The following is a 24,915-nucleotide window of genomic DNA, read 5'->3' on the forward strand; positions in this document are numbered from 1 at the left end:
CAAGTGTCTTAGTGTAACATGCTATTGTAGATATTATACGTTTCTCATTTTTTTCAAGTAACAAGTATTTTCAATACATTTATACTTACATATTAAATGCATCACAAGCATTGTCTATCAAATTACATTTCAGATGTCATGAAAGCTGTTGTGAGACTTCCATTTTGAAATAGGTAGTTGATATGAGATAATGGGTTCATCCGCCGATACTAGGTTCATCCGCTGAATTTCCCATCATTTTGTTGTCAGACAATGAGGATGTAAAAGTTGAACAGCATGGTGCCGAGTTCGATGAAATGTCAAGTGCAGAATCTAAGTCACCGAACAACGTTCTCGATCAAGTCTTCGAGGTCAAGGGTCCGTTCGAGTCACCGTCCGACTCGAATGAGTGGGTGGCTCATGTTCCACCTCCAGAAGTAATTGTCATTAGCTCAGACGAGTTTGATGGGGAAAGTGAGGGAGCTTCTTAAATTGTCAAAAGCAGTGCAAGTGTGCAATAAATGGCCCTTTTGTAGGAAAATATGTTTAGTATTTTGTGGTATGGATGATTTTGGTCACATTCTCTAGATACGTGTAGAAACTACATCTCCATAATAGGCAACCGCAGTAGTATAGGTTTTCAAGCCGCTGTTGTCCCCAACTGTCGAGAATTATAGAGACTATCTGTCGGGAACGACATATGAACTGTCGGGACGTAATGTTGGTGTTTTGTTTGTTCACTATGGTTTCATGAAAATCAATTTTCCATTTCGACAAACTGTTAGTCAAAGCTAATGAAACTTCTATGATCGGCTAAGTTTATAGTAACAAAAAGGTATTCATCACGTTTGTGATAATGGAATTGTAATGATCGGTACTTTGCTTGCGGAACATAACGACCAAATTTGCATTGGCATACGATAATAATAACAGATTCATAAAATAAGTTGGGAATGTACAATGCTTACTTAAATTAAGTTTTTCGGGGATTACATTTGACAACCACTTCTACACATCACGCTTGTTCAAGTGGCTTGTGATACAATAGGGTTCGAACATGTGGTCCGGTTATGACCAAGTCTCCCATATTGAGTGCATTTCCTCAGTTGGGTAGTGGACTCGTATCTAGCTCACTTACGTCGCGTCGGTGGTCCATCTGGAGGACGACGTACAGTCGGTGGCAAAATATGAGCGCCTAGGATTTCATTTGGAACAACCTAATCCACTTTCCGTGTAACGGGATATATGACTTCCATATAGGCACCCCTCCAGTATTCCGATATATAGTACGGAGAGCATAGATCGTATAATGACTTACCACTCAGGGTAGCACCACGAGTTTCATGAGCACATGGCATACGATTTAGTTGAAACTCATGACATGTGCACGTGTTATTGGAGAAGTCCACTATCTCTGTATCGTTGGATATTCCAACCTGGGTCAAGCTGTTTGTCAACTTATGGGCTCGAAGCCTAGTACCAGCTTCAAATATTGTTTGTAACTCGTTCTCCATCCTCGACGATAATATAGTGCTGCATGTGGTTGCATTGGTTCGACGTTCGTAAAACCACTTCTGCATTGTTTTACGAATGTGCTTGACCAAACACGTGATTGGCAACGAACGAGCATGTCTCAGCATTGAGTTCAATGATTCTACGTTGCTGTTTGTCATAATGTTGTATTGGTCACCCACGAATAGTGCTCGTGACCAGAATGAAAAATCGGCTTTCTCCAAATACCTGTAACATCTTTCACTGACCCTACGAATCTGTCCCATTAGTCGTTCGAACTCTTTGACCCGATAAGTTGTAGCAGCTCATTTGAACAGGAATATTGAACAAGTGTTAAAGTGCCACTGAATTAGGTTCTTCTCCACATGCCACATACAACAACAATGACGAGACAAAGGAAATAAGTGAGTAATAGCTCTTTCGATACTTCTTTTCCTGTCCGAAACAAATACAAGTTCATGTGAGTCACCTATAAGATCTTTCAAGTTCGACATAAACCACATCCAAGATCGATTAGTTTCGAAATCCACAACCCCCCACGCTAAGGGATAAATCTGTTTGTTGGCATCTTGGGCAGTTGCCAGTAAAAGTGCACCCTTGTATGGACCTTTCAAGTGACTACCGTCAACGCAAACAACGGACCTCAAGTACTACATGTAACCACGAATGCTTGCACCAAAAGCTAGGAAGAAGTAAGGAAATCTATTGCGCGAATCAAGTTCGATGTGGGTTACCGTCCCCGGGTTCTTCTCACCTAGTATGTGACAGTATGAAGATAGTTTCTGAAAACTGTCCTCTGGTGTCCCATGCAGCATATGTAAAGCGGCCACCTTCCTACTACGTGCCTTGCTGTAACTTATTTGGACACCGAGCTCACGTTCCATGTCACGTGTAATAGTGCTCAGATCATACGATCGGTTCGGATTATCCAATTTTTCCAAAATATGCTCGGCAATTACAACACTCGTCACATGTCGATGCGCATTACTGCGAAAATCGATGGAACATGTGTGCACATTATTGAATTTACGAATCACAAAGATTACAGACTGCTTCACAGTAGAAGCACGTAACATCCACTTGCAACTGCTGTCGGCGCATACAACGGTTAACATCTTCATGTTTGATCGGCTCACCCGAAATTGGAACTTGTTTTTCAAAGCAAGTGCACGAATTTTCGAGTACAACTCTTTCTTGCTGAAAAATATTTCCTTTTCGGCAAGATCGGATGTAGTCACAGTTCTCATAAATTCATATCCATCCGAATCGTTGGAATGTGACAAAGAGTGCTCGTCGTCGACGTCAACAGAATTAGCAGCCTCTAAACTAGGTGATGGGTTATCCAAGTTCTCATCTAATGGTGCAGTCTCATTATCATACTCATGTGTTTCAAGTGCATTATTGTTTGAGACACCATGCATTCAATTCACCAAATCATGTTCCACGTTTTGCAGAACATCTACTGCGGCAAATGAAGGATCTTGAAAATTTGCATCCCTTCCCATGTCAACACTTGGGAGATAGGATTCCAAAATAGTAACGCAGATAGCACTTTCCTTATGCACTGATATGTACCAATTTAAGTCTTCATTGTCGCATATTTCAACCGGAGGTATATTCAAGTTAGGGACTTTGAACTTCAATTCAATTTGAGCGCGGGGATCAAAAAAACCAAGTTTCTCTTTCAACCTTAGCATAAGTTCGGCTACAGTAATACTTGTTGGCACCAAAATGGAAGTAGTTTTGTCCCAATTCCACTTCCATTCGTCATCCGCATGAACAAAATTTCCCCATGCGACACGATGAATCTCAAATGATTATTCATATCTGAAATGTTGGGATTGCAATGGTAACAATTCAGAATCAATATGTTGGCATTTAATAGCATGAAACTCGCACTTCATAATACATAAATCAGTACAATAACAAAAGGTCAAATCAAGGGTTTGTATCATTTTGAAGTATCCAAATTGAAAGTAAAATTGTATAACTCGGCAGTTTCGAAATGTCAGGTTCGACATCTCAAACATCTAACCCGACGATTTGTAAATGTCGAACTCGACAGTGTAACTGTCGAGAATGTCGGGAAGCAGACGACAGTGAATTTCTCAGGTTTCTTCAACACATCATATTAAGTGTGGTCATTATTATTCACCTACTAAATGACAAAATGAAAATGGCATATTGGCCTTGTCATTAAAGAGACCTTAATGGTGGTAATGGAAGAAATTACTCAATGGTGATAATGGCATTTTATTAAGGATTCAAAAAAATCAAACAAATGAATGCATAATACTTTCAAATTAATTTCAAATAAATATGCCCACGTTGTATTTAATATGTACAAATACAAAGCTATAAAAGTAAAATAAAATAATTTGTAATGGCTAACCGCTCAAAGTGGATGTAGAATGCAACACAAATGTCTTCTTGATCAATGAAAATGAAGAAGATGGAAAAGAGGTAGGGTTTCTTGTTTATGTTTGTATTCTAATTTATTTGGTAATTTTTTATTAACAAAATTCATATTAATCAATAAAATATACATTTATCCATGTTTTGTATATATAAATTAAATGATCACATCAAGTCAATGCTTTTCCTTCACACCAAGCATTTAATGCTACTAGAAATGTGTGATTAAGGGTAATTTGGACTTTGCACCCCAAAAATGTGACATTTTTGCTCATAAAAAGTGAAAATGACAATTTTTTTTAACTTTCATTTTTGGTGACATTTTTGTAAATTCCCCTTAAAAGAATTCAATCCAACACCAAAGAGGGTGTTATGATAATTCTGTCTACACAAGGCTGTTAAAAATCACACATTGGAGGCTGGCGAATCCTTTCAATGCTGTTTGATGGTTTATTGGACTTCCCTCCTTAGTTGTCTTGGGAAATTTATTGCAGAATTGATATTAATAAATTTATTATTTTTCTCATGAATTATATATGTTACGACCGGTTCAAAATTTAGGCCTTCTTTTTGGTTTATAAAATATTGCCATTAAATGTACTCTTCACTCATTTGATTACTTTTATTGCAGGGTGAAGTTGACTGCCCATACTACCTACAAATCGGTAGGTTAGTACATTTTGTAACAACTAAAACACATCCTAAAAGAGAGAAATAGTGAGATGTTTGATTGCTTTGAAATGTTGACCTCATGTTTTGAATATTAAACTTTTTTTTCCAAGTAATCAACCCTCTTGCAGTTTCTATTGCGCCTGCCATAAATTCGGGGAAATGAGTTGGAATAACCACCCCTCAATGTCATTTTGTCTAAATGGCCTTTGACCAAATTCTTTGAAAAATAAGAAAACTTAATTATTTTAAAGTATCAAAAGCATATTTTACCCTTTTCTTCCATAACCAAATAAATGAGAATTTTGGCATTTTTTCCTTCATCCCCCACATAAACCTTTCTTCCCCAAATTTATAATTACAGAATTAAATATTCTTCTCCTTCAAATTCTCAAATACTTCTCATTCAAGTCAAATAATATTTTCTCCTTCTTCTTCTAATGCTAAAGATTGTGCAAAGTTTTAAAGTAGCGGTGGATTTGGGGCTATTAGGTTGAACAAAGTGAGTATTTATGCTCTTGAAATTGGTAGTTGCTGTAATGGTGGTGCGTGACAACAGTGGTATGAAGGATCTGCGTGCTGGAAACAATTTTTTTTTTTTTTTGGATGATAGACAGTTTTTTTAGATTATATAACTGGTAATTGCTTCTTCTTCTTTTTTTCAAACTCTTCTTGTAGCTTAGTTGGTGAAAGCTTATATTTATACATAGGAAGTCCCAAGTTCGAATCATTTTGCACCCAATTAATGGAGCAACATTTTTATTTTTAAAATATTTACCAAAATTAACTCCACAAGGAATGAATTCAAACCTTTGACCTTTAGTTAAAATATTGGAAGCTTAACCACTATAACAATAGTTGAATGTTGAATTTAAATTTAACAAAATAATATATTCAAACCTGTAACAACATTCAAATTGTTTTAGTACAAATTTGACGAGTTTGAAATCGTTTTAATACAAATCACAATTACAACGATATAGATATCGTTTCTTTTCATACAAAGCAATAATTATATTGTTTTGACTAATAATAACAATTCAACCATCCACAACCATCCATCATGCCTTCAACATATGTAGGATGATCAAAAGAGGTCATAAAGCGGGCTTAAAAAGAGCGAACGAAGATACTTTTCGTCGAAATAGTTCAAATGTAGTATACAATCATGGGACACGCAAATGTTCCCATAATTTCTTTCGAGTGAGATCGAACCCATTTAATTACCTATTTTGATCATCCTACTTATAGCAAATGCATGTTTAGTAGTCGTGAATGATCGAATCGTTGTTTTTAGCAGAAACGATATAATTGTCGTTTTACTTTAACTAAAACAAAATATATGTAGTTTTAGTTATGATTTAAACTAAAATGATATCAACGTCGTCAAACTTATATTGAAACAATAATGATATCGTTATACATTAAAATCACAAGTAAAGTAACGACATTTATATCATTTTAGTATAAATTTGATGAGTTGGAAATCGTTTCAATACAAATCACAATTACAACGATATAGATATCGTTTCTTTTCATATAAAACGATAATGGTATCGTTCTGGTTAAAAACAATGATTCGACCGTCCACTGACACCCGTCGTCAAGTGAGTTGATACCACTCGAATGACTTAGAAAGAACGAACGAAGGTACTTTCTACAAGAATAATTCGAAGGTGGTATGCAATCATGGGAATACAAATGTTTCTATATTTTCTTTCGAATCAGATTGAATCCACTTGATTGCCTATTTTGATCATCTTAAATATGTCAGATGCATGTCTGGTGGTCGTAGACAATCGAATCGTTGTTTTTACCAGAAACGATATAATTGTCGTTTTACTTTAACTGAAGCAATATATGGAGTTTTAGTTATGAATTAAACTAAAACGATATTAATGATATCGTTATATATCAAAATCACAATTAAAGTAACGATATTCATATCGCTTTAGTACAAATTTGATGAATTTAAAATCATTTCAATACAAATCACAATTACATCGATATAGATATTGTTTCTTTTAATATAAAATGATAATGGTATTGTTCTAGCTAAAAATAATGATTCGACCATCGACAGGCACCCGTCGTGCCTTCAACATAAGTGGGACAATTAAAAGAAGTCATCGAGTGGGTTGATACCACTTGAATAGCTTAGAAAGAGGGAACAAAAATACTTTCTTCAAGAATAGTTCGAAGGTGGTATGCAATCATGCGAATACAAATGTTACCATAGTTTATTTCGAATGAGATCGAACCCACTTGATTGCCTATTTCGATCATTTTACATATGTTTGGTGGTCGAACTATCGAATCATCATTTTTAGACATAACGATATAAATATCGTTTTATTTTCGAAGAAACGATGTATAGGTCGTTTTAATTCTTATTTGGACTGCAACGAGTTCGAATTCATCAAATTTATAATGAAATGATATGAATATCGTTATGTACCAAATCACGATATAACATAACATCGTCCATATCATTTCATTACAAATTTGACAAGTTCAAAATCGTTACAGTTCAAATAATAACTATAAGGACATTGGTATCGTTTCTTTTCACTTGCAACGACAATTATATCGTTATGCTTAAAAATGATGATTCGACAATCTATGGTCACCCGCTATACGTCAGTTGTACATATGACGATAAAAATAGGTCATCGACCAGGTTCAATCTCACTCAAACGAAGCTATGAAAACATTTGTAATTCCATAATTGTCTTTCACATTCGAATTGTTTTAATAGAAATATGTATCTTCTTTGGCTCTTTCTGAAAATTGTACTAAAATGACATGGATGTTGTTTACTTATTCCATGGCATGCACCTAAGCCTCTTAAGTAGTTAAGTAGTGTGTATTTTATATTGAAACGATATACACATCGTTGTTGTGTTTCAAGAACGATTTCAATGTCATTATGCAAATCAATTAAGTAATGTGTTTATAATACTGAAACAATATAGATGTCGTTTTGTGTTTTAGGAACAATTTCAATATCATTATAAGGGCATTTTAGTCCCTCACAAATTGAATTTTCCATGTTTAATAACTTTAGGCCTTTTAAACAAAAACCTTAGATGTTGGTCTTCTTAAACTAATGTTTAGTTTGACTTGTCTTTTTAACTCAATCCCCCATAAATTCTCCTTCTACACATTTTAGCTTTGGAGATGTTACTCCAGCAACCTCTCTCTTTCAAACTTTTGTTTATGCTTTATTGTGGTTCACAATATCCGTATGATGCATGAAATTGATTAATTGAAATTGTTGAGTATCTGATATTTTGCACACTATAGTTTATCTTAGATTTTTTATGTAATTATTCTTTGATTTTGTGGTGATTTTCTCATTTTAGTTTGTGGGATTTTAGCTAGATTAGTAATTGTTGATGGTAATTATATAGAATTTTTTGTTTAGATTTTATTTGAATTATGAGGAAATGATGATGCATAGTTACATATAGGCTTCAGTATTTTGCTATGGCATATAAAGGACATTTAGAATGATATTGCGTTCTGCTTTCTAATTTGTAGGACTTTTCTCTACCTCAAACTCGTCATATTTTCAAATTTCTATAGAAGAATTGCAACCATGGATGCCAAAATGGATTTTGTTCCTCCAGCATTCATCAATTTTATCTCACGACAGCTTATAGGTAGTAATTTCAAGTTCTATAAAGGGATTAATTCTGATTTTGTGACAGTTCTGTTCACAAGGTTAATTTGGTTATTGTATGGCTATGTCATTGTTGATATCAATATTTCTACTTTTCCATGAACCTCTTTTCTAAATTGCCTACAGCTAAAGGACGGAGTCCTGTCTTGAGTCTTGGCATTTCATTAAGAAAAAGTAACTTATTCAAGCATATTTTGATAGATTAATTTATATTTAAAAGTAAAATTTACTTTCTTTAAGCTTCTCCCAGACATGTTCCTGTACTAGTGGCCAATGCAAGAAATTGATCTTACTCTTGCAGCTTTTTGTTCTCTCGCTCCCTCAGCTTCTCTACCATTTAAAAATAACAGGAAGTTAGTTCATTTTTTAAAGGTGATAAAGAATTTAGGGAGACTTTAAAAGACACACTTTAAACTTACATACATGACGCTATTATATAGCTAACTATACTATGGCACGTGTCTTGCACATGCGTCTTACTAATTTTATATTAAAATATTAACTTCTAATCATTTAGAGTGCCTTCCTTTTTAGATACCTGTTATACTAGTACTTAACTGATATGGATGAAAGCAATAGGGTCTGTTTTCTCTCAATGTGTATTTGTGTGTAAAGATAGATACCACCTTGGATATAGACTGGCTTCTGAAATTTTTTAATTTTGGGAAGTAGAAAATAATCTGACATTTTAGAGATTCTTATTATTAAAAAATTTCGTGTACTTCAATAGATCAGGAAAATAATTGTCTGATACCTTAACAGTGTTTAGCACTTATCACTTGCAAAAGTTTTAATTCCTAACATGTAGAGAAAGAACATAACCTATTAATAATTGTTATGATTAAATCTTTAGCATTAACATACTTCGAACTTTTGTTTCTTCCTTCAGCGATGCTACAACAATAATAATAAATAAAAAATGGACAAAAAAAAAAACAATAGTTAAGAACTAACTAATAATCATGGAAATACCTATCTCTGTTGGCACATTGACTGGCGCAGCCTGGATGGTAGTGTAGGCTGCATGCTAGGATGGTGGCTTCTCTTTTGGTGTCATTGGAATAACCTACGAGGTATTCAAAATAATTTTAAAGACAAAAAATATTGTAATGCATATAAAAGAGTCTTATAAAGATCAAGAAAAAAAGTTGTGTTTTACTATATAGCAGGGATGTCAATCGCTATAACCATTGGAAATGATTTCTGAATTCGTATCAGGTTTTTGGGAATCAATCTCGTCATCCATGTCATCAACTTCAAATTGGAAATCCTCTTCCATGTCAAATACGTCAATATTTTCCTTGTCTACTTGTTCAAATGGAGCATCAATGCGAACATGTAGTGTACTGTTGAAATCACCGTCTTCAATCAAAAGTCGTACATCTGTAGATGAGCTTTCTTGTTGAACAACACTAGAATTGTCAAATTCTTTATCATCATTATTACACTCATCTATACTCTCGATTACATCCCATATATGACGATGTGAGGTCTTTTGTACAACTTTATAATTGGCTCAATGTTTCAAGTCATCCTTATAGAACCCTTGAATAGCTTGTGTTGAAAAAATGAACTCGATCAGCCTTGTGCCAAGTTCGAGCAACATTAAATGATATAGAATTTGGTTCTTCTATAGTCCTTTTTTGGGTTTTTATCACAATCCAACCAATCATACTAAAACAAAAATATGCTTCTGTTATGGAAATGATGTGGCTAGATGATGTTAGTTAGTACCTTTAATAATCATTGTCATCTTCGAGCACAAGAATACACTATTTTGAGTGACTCAATGTGCATCACGACTCTATTTTGAGTGACTCAATGTGCATCACGACTTATTGTGTGAAATCAAAGACCATTGATGATACAACCACTATAAATGTAATTCGTGGATTTGGTCCACATGCAAGGGCATATAGCTCGTCAGTTGACACACAAATCACCCAATAAACATCTTCTACACATCTATACATTTGAAATGACTCAAATAAATGAAATTTTCATTGATTCAGAATATTAGATCCATTCAATTTTCTAAACAACATATTACCTCTTGTTGAAACTACTTTGAGGACTCACGTTCTTGTAAGTCACTAGAATCAATTTCATGAGGAATTGTCGACAAATTTTCACTATTATCGTTGAAAAAATATTATTAGACAATATTTAAATAGTTGTAATTAGGGGTAAGTAAGAAGGAAATTGTGGTGATGAACCTTAAGTACGGTTGGAGTTTTTGGCAATTATTAAGCACATATCAATTTGCTTTCCATAGTAATTCATTAGGTAATGTACTAATTCGCCCACCACAAATTGGGCATACATCTTGTGAGAACAAAGATAGCTTATTTACTTTAACTACATTTTGACCATCATCATTACGTTTTGGTCTTGTAAATCTAGTCTCCATCCCTTGAAATTGGATAGATGAAAATGTAAGCGCCTTGTTAATAATGTATCCCTCTACAATTGAAACTTTTGGATGAACATTTTTCATATATATTCAAGGTTCACAAATATCATCTAGTTGGTTACATCCACTGTGAAACTGCTGGTCTAGCTAGTCGAGACTCACAAGATAAATGAACTATCAAGTGCATCTTTATGTCAGAGAATGCTAGTGGAAAGATTCTTTCCACCTTACACAAGAATAATGCAACACCTTCAAGTTTCTCCGAGTCTTTCAAATGTAACATCTTGGCAGTTATTTGCTCAAAGAATTTACAAAGTTCGGTCAATGCATTACAAATGTCTTTCTTTAAATATTTCCTTATCCGAACAGGTAATATCCGTTGTAAGAGCACATGACAATCATGACTTTTTAACACATATATGCGACCATCATTGACATTAACAAATTGTTAGGTCTAAATGTGTTATTTGCAATTCTGTGAACAAAATGGGTTTAATCGTATGTTTGTAAAAGTCAGGGACTCAATTGAACATTCTTGTAAAAGTCAAGGACTTGAGGTGTAATTTTGTATAGATGAGGTAAATTAGTGTTTGAGTCATTTAAAGGAGTCCAAGATATCCAAGAAGATCACATAAGATCATCGGAATGCAATTGGAAGTCTAAAAGATATCAAAGAGCCGCACAAATTATGTTTCGAATTTTCAGTCTTCACTTGGAACACATTTTAGACATAGAAACAGTTGGAATTTGGACAAGGCTATTTCTACAAGAACTGTATCCCTTTGAGTTAGCTGTTCAAAAAAACTTGAATCACCTCAATCGGACATTAGGAGAGAAAGTTATGATGAAAATACTAATGACTACTCAGCAGTCACTCGACTTTCGCTCGACGCTCGCTCGAGCGATAATAACAGAATGGGTCTCGCTAGAGTTTCGCCCTACCCTCGCTCGAGCGACCGTTCTACACCAAAAAAACCCTAGTATGCATTTTTAAGTGTTTTACTCGGCCCACACTACCAAAACACCTTTAGATATAAATACCTAAGCCCTAACACGAATTTTGGTGTGGTTGCTCATTGTGCCTCTCTTGAAAAACATCTTCTACTCCATTCTTGAAGAGATCCAAGGCAAATCAATTGAAGATCAAAGATAATATTCTTCTTCTACATCTTCTTCAAGAGATCTAAGACAATATTGATTGAAGATTTTATCTATACAATTCTTGTGATCCGGCAACCATTTCTAGGGAAAACATCAAACATTCTTGAAGACAAACACCTGGCTTCCTCAACTGATTGAAGGAAGGAACTCTCTCTTTGGTGGATTGAGAGAGTGGTGCAAGGTGTAGTTACAAGCACAAGAACAGGAGGTTCTTGGCGTTCCACTTGTGAGGATATTCAGTACAAGATCAGAAGACTGTAGGAGACAGCAGATTGGGCTGCAGGAGGTGGACTTAGGAGTCTAGCAGGAGTCTAGAGAGTCTACGTAGTAGATCGTCAGGCTGTGACAGTGGATCTTGATGGGTTCTTTGATTGACGAATCATTGTAATCTTTGAAGTATCGTTAATGGAGGTAACTGGCTTGTGCCCGAAGTTTTTCCCGTGTTGGGTTTTTCCGTCAACAATTCTTGTGTTGATTTTGTTTTTACTACTTTCAGTTATTTAGAATAATATGCGGTAATTCAACATAGGATTAAATTGGATTGTATGTCTAATCATCTAGATAACTAACAAAATTGACTTGTTGCTTTAGTTAGATTAATTCCGCACGTAAGATCGAATTGGTAATTGGAACGTACACTTGGTAAATGCTTAAAATTTGAATTTGACGTTGTATAGCGTTCCCATGAACTTTCTAAGTGTAGTAGCGCGTTCCTATAACTTTCAAGTGGTATCAGAGCCTAAATTCGAATCCTGATCTTACTTAGTCTAGATGAGTATGTCTTTGAATATACCGCCTTATTTTGATGGTAGTAACTTTGCCTATTGGAAAGTGAGAATGAGGGTGTTCTTGAAAGCTATGGATGAGAGGGTTTGGTTGAGTGTGGTGAATGGTTGGATTGCCCCTAGTACCACAGTGAAGAATGTAGTAAAACCCACCCCCATAGAAAACTGGACTAAAATTGAACTTGATAACTGTAATTGGAATAGTAAAGCCTTACATGCCCTTTTCATGGCTATATCCCCAGAAGAATTTAGGCGAGTGTCCATGTGTGAGGTAGCTAAAGATGTTTGGGATATTTTAGAAACCACACATGAGGGAACTCAGGCAGTTAAGAACTCAAAATTACAAATGCTAGCCACTAGGTTTGAAGAGATTAGGATGAGAGATGATGAAAAGTTTGATCTCTTCTATGCAAACCTTAATGATATAATAAATTCATCCTTCAACCTAGGTGAAAAGATCCCCGAGCCTAAGATAGTGAGAAAGATTCTTAGATCCTTACCTGAACATTTTAGGCCTAAAGTCACGGCTATAGAAGAAAGTAAGGATATAGACACTATCAAGGTAGAGGAACTTATAGGATCCCTTCAGGCATATGAGCTTACCTTAGGTACTCCAGTTAAAGAAAAATCCATTGCCTTAAGATCCACTAGGAGTAACCGACCTGAATCATCTGATTCTGACTCACCCAATGATGAGGAGATGACCTATCTAGCTAGAAAATTCCGAAAGATGTTTAGGAAGAAGAAGCTAGTTGAGAAACCGAGAGGTGGCCCGAGTGAATCTAGGAGAAAGTCTAAATCTGTGAGATGCCATAAATGTGGAGGTTTCGATCATATTAGGAGTGAGTGCCCTAGTGCTAAGAGTGCCGAGGAGAAGGCATTGCATACTACCCTCACTGATGACGAGTCTAGCTCAGACAATCAGAGTGAGAAATCCACGTGTGAGGAGAATGGAAGATATGTTGCCTTCATGACTAGTGCTAAGAATGGATCCGATCAAGAGGGTGAGAGAGATGATGACATAGATAGTGGTGAAGATTCTGAAGATGAGTCAGTGAGTGATAAGGATATTCAAGAGGCCTATGATAAGATGTACCGGGAGAGCCTTAAGATTCTTAGTAAGAATAAAACCTTAAATGCTACCATTCATAATCTGCAGTCTGAAAAAGCTAAGCTAGATTCATATGTGAGTGAGTCTTCCACAGTCCTGAGTGAGCTTAAGTCTAAGAATGAAACCTTAGAGTCTCAGGTTAAGAACCTCACTAGTGAGCTTGAGAGGTCCTCTGGGAAAACCAGTTAGTTGAATGCCATGAATGAGACTTTGCAAATTCAGGTAGTGAACCTTATGAGAGATTTAGAACAATCAAAGTCTCAACTTCTTGCCTTTTCTAGTAGTTCATCAAAGCTAGATAATATGCTAAGAATAGGTAAGCCAGTTGGAAATAAGAGAGGTTTAGGATACAAGGGTAAGAGAATTGATACTGTTAGTACATCTAAGACCACATTTGTCCCTGCTTCTGACCAGCGCAAATATACGTCCAACTCCATACCTAATGTTGAGGGATTTTTAGGACAAAGGTCTACCAGACAGCATAGGACACATCGACCGAGGAATAGACGTCAGCAGTCTCATAATACAGGTCCGAGGTTTGTCCCTACTTGTTTTCATTATGGTAAGTTAGGACACATTCGCCCTAGATGTCATCAGTACTTGAATAATAATAAGAAGATACGCATAACTGGAAATAAAAGTCAGGTGTCTATTGGTCAGATTGGATTCCTTACTGAACAAGTGAATCATTTGACCAAGTTGGTGACACACCTGTTTGGGAACCGTTCTCCCACTAAGCAGGTTTGGGTAAAGAAGAGTGATCTGCATAATCTGAACGTAGATCATGATGCTTATATACCTACGTGATTAGGTAGTGTTCTTGATGCATTTTTTTTTGTCATATTTGATTGCGTGCATCATTTGTATTTGTTTGTTTTGTTTTGTGCATTTATATTAGATTGCTTTGGCACATGCATATTTTGTATTTTAATTTGTGTGCTTGTTTCTATTTTCTTTTTGTGTGTGCATTCACTTTTCGAAAAATGAAAAACATAAAAAAACATTAAAAAATTGAAAAACACAAAAATAGCCGTTTTGGAAATCTCTACAGCTTAACGCATATCTGAAATTTGTGATTGTGATCATGCTTAAGCTTAAGTTGATAAGCTGTAGAGTAGTTTCCATTGCTTGGTTAGGTCTGTTTGGTTTAATTAGTATAAGTGTCTTCATGTACCATCTGCACTGCACACACTATGAATTTGTTAAGTAGGACTCTACCATGTGTATGAGATTTGGGATGGCTGTTACATGTTGATGGGGAGACTTTGAACATGAATTCACCATATTTTTTAGACCTTAACCTAAAAATCTTTCCCCTTTAATTTATGCTCATTATCTTAATGTTCTTTTTCAGGGTCTATTTGACTCGGGCAATTAAGCCTGCGAGGTTTCTTAAAACCTGGTGCCTATGGTCAACTGACTTGGGTTAACTGGCCTAAAGCTCGCTACATGGGTCATTTCAGTCGCCTAATGGAAAGGAACTTGCACTTAAGATGAAAAATAAATGAGCTGAGAAAAGTTTGAAAAATATGAAAATGTTATGAGCTAAAAAGATATGGAAAGATTGAAAAAGATAAATGCTCATAGTAAGGGGAAGGTAAGAAAAAGAATAAGTATAGGTCCTACTACTTCACGCTACATGGTTTGACTTTCATTAGTAGGAGAATATACTTATTGGCAGTGATTAGCATGTCACTTCTCACAAAATTAAGGTTTGGAGACCTGCTTACATTGGATTAGTGACACTTTACACACATGAGTCACTTAAACTTTTTACTCCACTCTAGTCTAACTAAGTATGTGGGAAGACTTATGACTTATTGATATTACTTATGCATGCTATCAACTGCAATTTTGAGTTTTATATGTTCTTGCTCTATTTGACTTTGGATATATTCCCTTCAGCATTTGTGACAAAAAGGGGGAGAGAGAATGAGAGAACGTCTAACTGAGGGGGAGATGTATATCTGAGTGGGAGAAAATTGTTAGAGCAAAATTTGGCCAATGTGCACTGTGTTTCATTGTTTGATTCGATATGTTGCATATTGCCTATGTCAAGGGGTCGTTGGGGAGAGACATAGATACATTATCTACTGCATCACGTTTATGAGAGTTTGCAGTAAGGGGGAGCATGACATTGCATTTCATTTCACATTTATCTATTTGAGTTTTGATGTTTAGTGATGTTGATGTTTGATTGGTGTTTTGATTCGCATCAATATCACGTCTCAAACTAGAATGTATATGTGTTTATGCTTAAATTTTAAATTTCCTGTATCACGTGCTTTTACACTGGGTATAAGTGTTTTTTATTTCAGGAAACAGGTATAAGAGGAATGCAAGACTCGGTGTGAATTTACTGGGTAGAGTAGATTATGTTGTCTCATCCTGACTTCAGTTGTATGGTTTTGTCACAGAATGCCAAAGGGGGAATTTGTTAGGTCTAAATGTGTTATTGGCAATTCTATGAACAAAATGGGTTTAATCGTATGTTTGTAAAAGTCAGGGACTCAATTGAACATTCTTGTAAAAGTCAAGGACTTGAGGTGCAATTTTGTATAGATGAGGTAAATTAGTGTTTGAGTCATTAAAGGAGTCCAAGATATCCAAGAAGATCACATAAGATCATCAGAATGCAATTGGAAGTCTAAAAGATATCAAAGAGCCGCACAAATTATGTTTCGGATTTTCAGTCTTCACTTGGAACACATTTTAGACATAGAAACAGTTGGAATTTGGACAATGCTATTTCTGGAAGAATTGTAGCTCTTTGAGTTATCTGTTCAAAAAAACTTGAATCACCTCAATCGGACATCAGGAGAGAAAGTTATGATGAAAATACTAACGACTACTCAGCAGTCGCTCGACTTTCGCTCGACCCTCACTCGAGCGATAATAACAGAATGGGTCTCGCTAGAGTTTCGCCCTACCCTCTCTCGAGCGACCGTTCTACACCAAAAAAACCCTAGTACGCATTTTTAAGTGTTTTACTTGGCCCACACTACCAAAACACCTTTAGATATAAATACCTAAGCCCTAACACGAATTTTGGTGTGGTTGCTCATTGTGCCTCTCTTGAAAAACATCTTCTACTCCATTCTTGAAGAGATCCAAGGCAAATCAATTGAAGATCCAAGATAATATTCTTCTTCTACATCTTCTTCAAGAGATCCAAGACAATATTGATTGAAGATTTTATCTATGCAATTCTTGTGATCCGGCAACCATTTCTTGGGAAAACATCAAACATTCTTGAAGACAAACACCTGGCTTCCTCAACTGATTGAAGGAAGGAACTCTCTCTTTGGTGGATTGAGAGAGTGGTGCAAGGTGCAGTTACAAGCACAAGAACAAGAGGTTCTTGGCGTTCCACTTGTGAGGATATTCAGTACAAGATCAGAAGACTGTAGGAGACAGCAGATTGGGCTGCAGGAGGTGGACTTAGGAGTCTAGCAGGAGTCTAGAGAGTCTACACAGTAGATCGTCAGGCTGTGACAGTGGATCTTGATGGGTTCTTTGATTGACGAATCATTGTAATCTTTGAAGTATCGTTAGTGGAGGTAACTGGCTTGTGCCCGAAGTTTTTCCCGTGTTGGGTTTTTCCGTCAACAATTCTTGTGTTGATTTTGTTTTTACTACTTTCAGTTATTTAGAATAATATGCGGTAATTCAACATAGGATTAAATTGGATTGTATGTCTAATCATCTAGATAACTAACGAAAGTGACTTGTTGCTTTAGTTAGATTAATTCCGCACGTAAGATCGAATTGGTAATTGGAACGTACACTTGGTAAATGCTTAAAATTTGAATTTGACGTTGTATAGCGTTCCCATGAACCTTCTAAGTGTAGTAGCGCGTTCCTAGAACTTTCACAAATCTTGAAGTATTTGCAGCATACCCATCAGGAAGCATCACTGACTTTAAAAATCCATAAAAATCCTTTCGTTCCGTGATAATGAATCTCTATTGCATACAGGACATGCTTTATACCCTTTCGTGCTCCAACTTGACAATCTACCAAAGAGTTGGGAAACCTTTAATAGTCCACATTATTACCACTCGTAAAGTTAACATTCCCTTCATTGACATGTCATATGCTTTAACACCGCTCTATAGCTTTTTTAAATCATTGATCAAAGGTTGTAGATACACATCAATTTCTTTTTTAGGTCATTTGGACCCAGAATCAATAAAGGCATTATCATGTATGGTGTTTTCATCATCTTCCAAGGAGGTAGATTGTATTGACTAAGTACATATAATCCCAAGTGGATTAAACCCATTAATTGACAATTGCAATTTTATATTTCTCATTTCTTGGGCAAAACTATGGTACATAACATTAAAAGCTTGCTAAGCCTTTCCATCTGCAGGGTATCTTAATATGCCTTCTTCTACAACCCGTGTAGTTTTATGCCACTTTATGTCTGATGCTGTGTAATGAGACATATATACTTGCTTGAGTCTAGGAATCACAGGAAAGTATCGACTAACTTTTTGGCAAATTTTTTCGTACTTATCTTCACCACTCCGATATCTTAAATCATGTCATACTAGATAAGCATGAAGGTCTTGATTTTCCTTCCAAAACAGGACATAGTCATGCTTACATGCATGAATTATTTCATATACCAATCCCAACTTCTTCAGCATCTTCTTTGTCCCATAGTACGAACTCAGTATGTTATTTGATATTGGAAAAGCATCCTTCAACAATTGGAGTAGCATATCAAAAGATTTGTTACTCCATCTGTTAAGCACTTTGATATGCATAAGTTTGAGGATGTTGTATAGGGTTGAGTATTTAGCATAGTTCAAATATCATTGTTTAAATACTTGGTTGAACATGTTCTCATAATTGACGTCATCTTCATTTCTTTAAAAACCTTGACTATAGGGAAGTAATAGCTGAGCAGTTGTTAGTATTTTTATCATAACTTTCTTCTTCGATATCGGATTGAGATGATTCTAAATGTGTTTCATTGTTGACACAAACTCTCCCAATTCGAATGATTTCTATGTAAAAAATGCATTGAAAGACGCGACTAAAAAATTTGGAGTATAACTTGTGTGACTCTTTGACGTCCTTTAGGCTTTTAATTACATTCCCTGGATTACATGTAATCTTCTTGGATATCTTTGATGTCGTCAACTCCTTCAAGAACTATACTATCAATCCTTTACTATTTTGACATTGATTATAACTCGAAAACTCCTAATACAATTAAACTACTACTTGGTTTTCACTTAGGAAGTTGCCAATTACAATTTGGACTTAATAATCTCCCCCTTTAGCATTCCATGACAAAATCATTCATTTCGAAGTCAAAAGTCCACTGCAATCTACCTAATAGAAGCTTTTCAAACTACACTTCAGCAACTTGTCAACCTATTTCGTGAAACACTTGGAAACCACAATACAACTTGAGAAGCAAGAGAAAACTATCAAAATCAAAATCATATAACTAAGTTAAATAAAATATATAATAAAATGTGTGCAGCAGCAAAACAAATATATCAAATGAAATTCCAGAAAAAAATATCAAATGACACCCTCTATGAAATAATAAATATCTCTCTCCTTTCTGTCATGAATAACAAAGGAAAGAAAGTAATAATTATGTAAAATATGGAGAGGAATGAGTAAAAAAATTATGTATATGAATAATAAAGCAAAATTTATGCAAGATCATGTGATAGGAGAATAAAAATTTCCCAATTTCGGGACCAACTGTTTTTCCTTTTTTTTTTTTTTGTGAATTTTCATTTTGAAGGTTATTTTCTTACTTATATATGCATAGTTCACTAAACTCCTGTAAGCAAATCTCATAACCTTAAATCAATGAGTAAGGACATGCAAAGAATCACTGTAAATGAATGTTTTGCTCAAAGTATGAAGTCAAACCCAATGCAAATAGAATATTTTAAATAAAATGCTTATTGTGATTTTTCAATGTATAACTTTTCTATCTCCCCCTATCAATAAGTACATATATAATTTTTTTTCTTCTCAAAATCAAACAACTTTTCAGACACCAGGGCATAGTGATTGCCTTCCGTCACTCCTTCAAAAACCGAAGCTTTGAACTTAATCTTGTGATGGTAAATGGCTAGTGAATGGATTTCACTAATAGATATAATGAGATCAGACTTAATCGGCAAGATGATAGCATTGAAAATGTGGAGTAGAAAGAGGGTGAAGAATGTGCTTAGTTCCAGCTTCGTTTTTTTGTTGAGAGTTATCTTTCTACCATAGTGTGAGTACCAAAAGCTCTAGTATCTCCCAAGTCTTTTCCAAGAGCAAGGCCGATAGGATGAATCAAAAGAGTTCTGAGCTTAACTGTTTGATAGGCCTTTGTACCGCGTAAAGGAAGAAAGGGAATAACTGGAAATGCAAAATGGGCAATAGGAGTGGCTTTTTGGGACCAAACAAGGCCACCCTGTAATGGTTCAGAAATAGCTATAACTGAATGCAGAAAGTATGGAGAGTGGTAGTTGTCACTGGAAGCAGGTAAAAGTAGTGAGTTGAGTAAGTCTTGTCCCCATTTCGCCCAAGTTGTTTGAAAATAAAAAAAAAATACGAGTTTTATTCTATCTGGTAGAGTCAACAAAATGGAGTTCCCTGTTTGTAACTCTGGAACAGATGACTTTGACAATAATGGCGCTAGTCAGATTGCAACCAACCCTATTGTTAATGAGTGTGCAAAAGAAAAGGCAAAACAAAACTTGCTGAAGGTGGTCCGACCAAAGCTACTCACAACTGGTCAAGAAAGCAAAGTTCACTCTCAAGCTTTTCTAGTTACAAGTTACTACAAGGGGGCTAGAAATGGATAAGCTTGGCTGTTTACTTAAGCTAAAAAGTAAGGGCAGTAGTTGAAGAGTATGGTTTCACTCGACATAAGTCATTTCCTTATAGGTTTTCTTATATATTTTATGCGCAATCTTTTCTCCATTAAGCAATTAAAACGACCTCTCTAATGAGTTTTAGACAAAATACTCCAAGTCAGTTGACCATAGAGCATAAATCTATGAGAAATTGCTTAGGCATAATTGCTCTAGTCAAATAAGCCCCGAAGAAGAGTACAAGATAAATCTCACTTTTCCATATATTTCAAAAATTTTGAATCTCAGTCATCTATTTCTTTTAAGGAAAATATACTAAAGCTTTATGTCAATCTAGTTAAAGGTCATTGTTTTCATTTTTTCGTCTTCGATTTTGCAGCTTATGTAGTAAAAAATTTATATATCTTAATATAAATCCACATTGAACCATTAACTTTTGAATGTCAAAAGTAATTAAAACTAAGCAAAAAGGTCAATGCAATAATTCCTGAATTACTGATTTTCACTAATATTCGAAAATTTTAAGAAGACAGTTTGAAACAAGCTAGTAATAATGGGAATTACAGTGGAGAATAAATAGAGCTTAAAATTTATTGTAGTTTCCCTTTTCATGTTAAAGTTATAGTATCTATTCTTTTTACTTTTAGAAGTTTCAATTAAATAATGGTTTAGAAGCCATTTTTAGTTTTAAACGAAAAATATCTCTATTTAAAGATTTATATTTCAAAGACTTCCCTCTTTTCATTTTTTTTTCTTTTGATACATGACTATAAATAATTGAACTTTTTAGAAATTAACATTGACTAAATTTTCAAATGTAACAAAAGATTTGCCATTTATATTTCCAAGTGAAAAATTCTAGTATGCTCTGATACCACTTGAAAAGTCGACCTAGAACGCTTAGAAATGCTAGAAAATTCGGCTAACACATTACAATATCAAATTCAAATTTATGTGTTATCAAGTTTACGTTCCAAGTAAACAATTTGTTTGACCTTACGTGTAGAATTAATAATCAAAACAACAAGTCACTTCAATTAATGTCTAGATGATTAAACATACAATCCATTTAATTCCTAAGGTTGAATTGTCGGTTTGCACAATGTAAAGTAAACAATAAACACAATAACTCCCAATATGATGACGGAGAAACTCAATGTGGGAAAAATTTTGGGACCAAGCCAGTGATATCCACTATACCAAATCAATAAGTACAAGTTATACCAAACTCCATATCCAATCAGACTTGCTATTCCAGTCTCACGATCTACAGCCGTAGATATCTCTAGCCTCCATTAGACTTCCTGATCTACCTTCTGCAGCTCAATCTGCTGTCCGCTACAGCCTCTTGGTCCTTAGCTGATTGTATCACCAAGTGGAATTTCAAGAACCGCCTATTCTTGTCCGCTTCACTACGCTTGACTTCCACCTCTCTCAATCCCCAATGAGAGAGTCACTTCCTTACAAGAGTATGGAAGACACAGTGTTTTGGGTTATGAAGATTGATGTTTTCCCAAAACGTGGTGGACAGATGACAAGATGATATGGATTTGAATCACCAATGGTTTTCGCCTTGGATCTCTTGAACAAAGATGTGTAGATGTTGTGAAATGAAAGAATAATGTAGCAACCTCTTTTCTCACGTCCCAGACTTTGCAATTTATACTTGGGGTCAATATGTATCTAAGGTCGTGTAAAAATCTCGAAAAATACGAATTAGGATTTTTCGAATAACACTGTTGCTCGAGCGATAACTCAACGAAAAGCAAACGACAGCTTTTCGCTCGAGTGACAAGGGGGAGAAAAGCGAGCGACATAGATTTTGTTATTTTCGCTGAGCGATGGCAAGGTAAGAAGATAGCGAAATTTCGGCGCCCATTCTTAATTTGATCCTTAGACTCAAACCCTAATCCCTACCAACCAACTTTACAAAATTGCACCCTAAGTCCATAACTTTACAACATTGTTTAATTAAGTCCTTAACTTTTACAATTAAGTCCATTTGTCTTACAGAATTGCCAATTACAATTTTTCGGACCTAACAAACTCCCCCTTTGGTATACTGTGGCAAAACCATAAATGAAGTTAGGACCATAAAAAAAAGTCAGGACTTGACACACTATACTATCCAGTAATCCCAATAACTGAGTCTTTCATTCCTTCTTGTACCTATTTCCTGAAATCCACGAACTCATATACCCGGTGCAAAAGCACATGATACAGGAAATATAAACATTAAAGTACTAAACCAAAAATCAACATGCTAGTTTGAGACGTGATATTGATGCCAATCAAAACACCAACCTAGGCACCAACATCACTAAACATCAAAACTCAAATAGATGGATGTGATATAGAATGCAATGCAACGCTCTCGCTTATTGCAAACTCTCATAAATGTAATACAGTAAATTAATATATCTATGTCTCTCCCCAGTGACCCCTAGACTTGGCAGCGCAATATGCGGTAATGTTGAGCAATGAAATCGGTGCACATGCAAATGCAATACCTCTCACCCTATGTGTATGCTCTTTTACATGTTTTTCTCTCCCTCAGCTACCTTTTTCTCTCCCCCTTTTTGTCACAAATGCTGAAAGAAATCATTTCAAGAAGAAACTTAGTAAATAATACATAATAACTCAAAAATGCAATTGATAGCATGTAAAGGTCAAATCAATAAGTCATAGACCTCTCCCACATACTCAATTCAGATCAGAATGGAGTAAGTAGTACAAGTGACTCATGTGTGTAAAGTGTCACTGGTCCAATGTAAACAAGACTCCAAACTTTAATTTTGTGAGAAGTGGCATGCCAATCACTGCCAATAAGTATATTCTTCTACTAATGAAAGTCAAACAAAATAATGTACAGTAGGACATATACTTATTATTTTTACTTATCTCTTCCTTACCATAGCTTTTATATTTTTTTGATTTTCTTATTACTCCAACTCTTCATATTTTTCACATTTTGCTCATTTTTTTCAGCTCATTAATTTTTCATCCTAAGTACAGGTACTTCTCCACTGGGCGACTAAGATGACCCTTCTAGAGAGCTTTAGGCCAGTTAATTCAAGTCAGTTGACCATAGGTACCAGGTTTTAAGAGACCCCATAGCAGCTTAATTGCTCTAGTCAAATAGGCCCTGAAGAAAAACATTAAGATATAAGCTTTCATATAATCGGGGAGGATTTTTGGGTTAAGGTCTACAAAAAGTGGTCTTCCATGTTCGAAGTCACCATATCAACACGTGACAGCCTTCCCAAATTTCACATACGCTATAGAATCCCACTAACAAGTTCATAGTGTATGTAGTACAAACGGTATATGAAGACACTTATACAAATTAATCCAAATAAATCTAACAAAGAAATGGAAATTATTCTACAACTTATCAATCTTAGCTCTTACATGATCAAAATGTGCAACTTCAAAAGTCATGTGTCATACTGTAGCAATTTTCACAACCAACTATTTTATCATTTTCAATTTTTCAATGTTTTTGTGTTTTTCATTTCTCTAAAATGAATGCTCCACATACAAAATAAAATAAAGTCAAGCACACAAAGATAAAACTAAATATGCATGTGCCATAACAAATAAGTGAAAATGCACATGCATGAAATAAAACAAAATAAAACAAAAAATAAACACAATACATGTGATGCATGCAACAATCATATGTAAAACCAGAACCAGTCATGCATAAAATTTCCTAATCAAGTAGGTAAATCAGTGTTCTTTCCTCTAAGAGTACCGCGATCTACTACCAAATTTGGGAGATCGCTCTTCTTCACCTAAACCTGTCTAGAATGGGGATTGTTTCCTGACAGTTGTGTAACCAATTGGGTTAAATGATTCGCTTGATCAGCAAGGAATCCAATTTGACCAACATACATCTAATGTTTGTCCTTTTTCAAGTTCAAGCCTTTCTATTGTTCAGTTAGTGATGACATCTAGGCTGGATGTGACCTAACTCTCCACACTGAAAGCATGTTGGGATAAACCTAGGACCTGTGTTATGTGGACGCTAATTTCTATTCCTAGGTCGACGGGTCCTACGATATCTGGTAGACCTATGTCCTAAAGATCCCACAACATTAGATATAGGGTTAGTGACAATGTTAGACTAGTTATTAGCAGGGACAAATGTAGTCTTGAAAGTACTAGCAACATCATGACTTTTTCCCTTATATCCTAGACCTCCCCTATTTCCAGCCGGCTTGTCTATTCCTAGAAGATTATCTAGCTTTAACAAACCACTAGTGAAGGTAAGAAGTTGAGACTTTAAATTCTCTAAATCGCTCACAAAGTTCACTACGCCGATTTGCAAAGTTTCA

Source organism: Olea europaea, chromosome 10, assembly GCF_002742605.1.
Source record: "Olea europaea var. sylvestris chromosome 10, O_europaea_v1, whole genome shotgun sequence".
NCBI lineage: Eukaryota > Viridiplantae > Streptophyta > Magnoliopsida > Lamiales > Oleaceae > Olea > Olea europaea.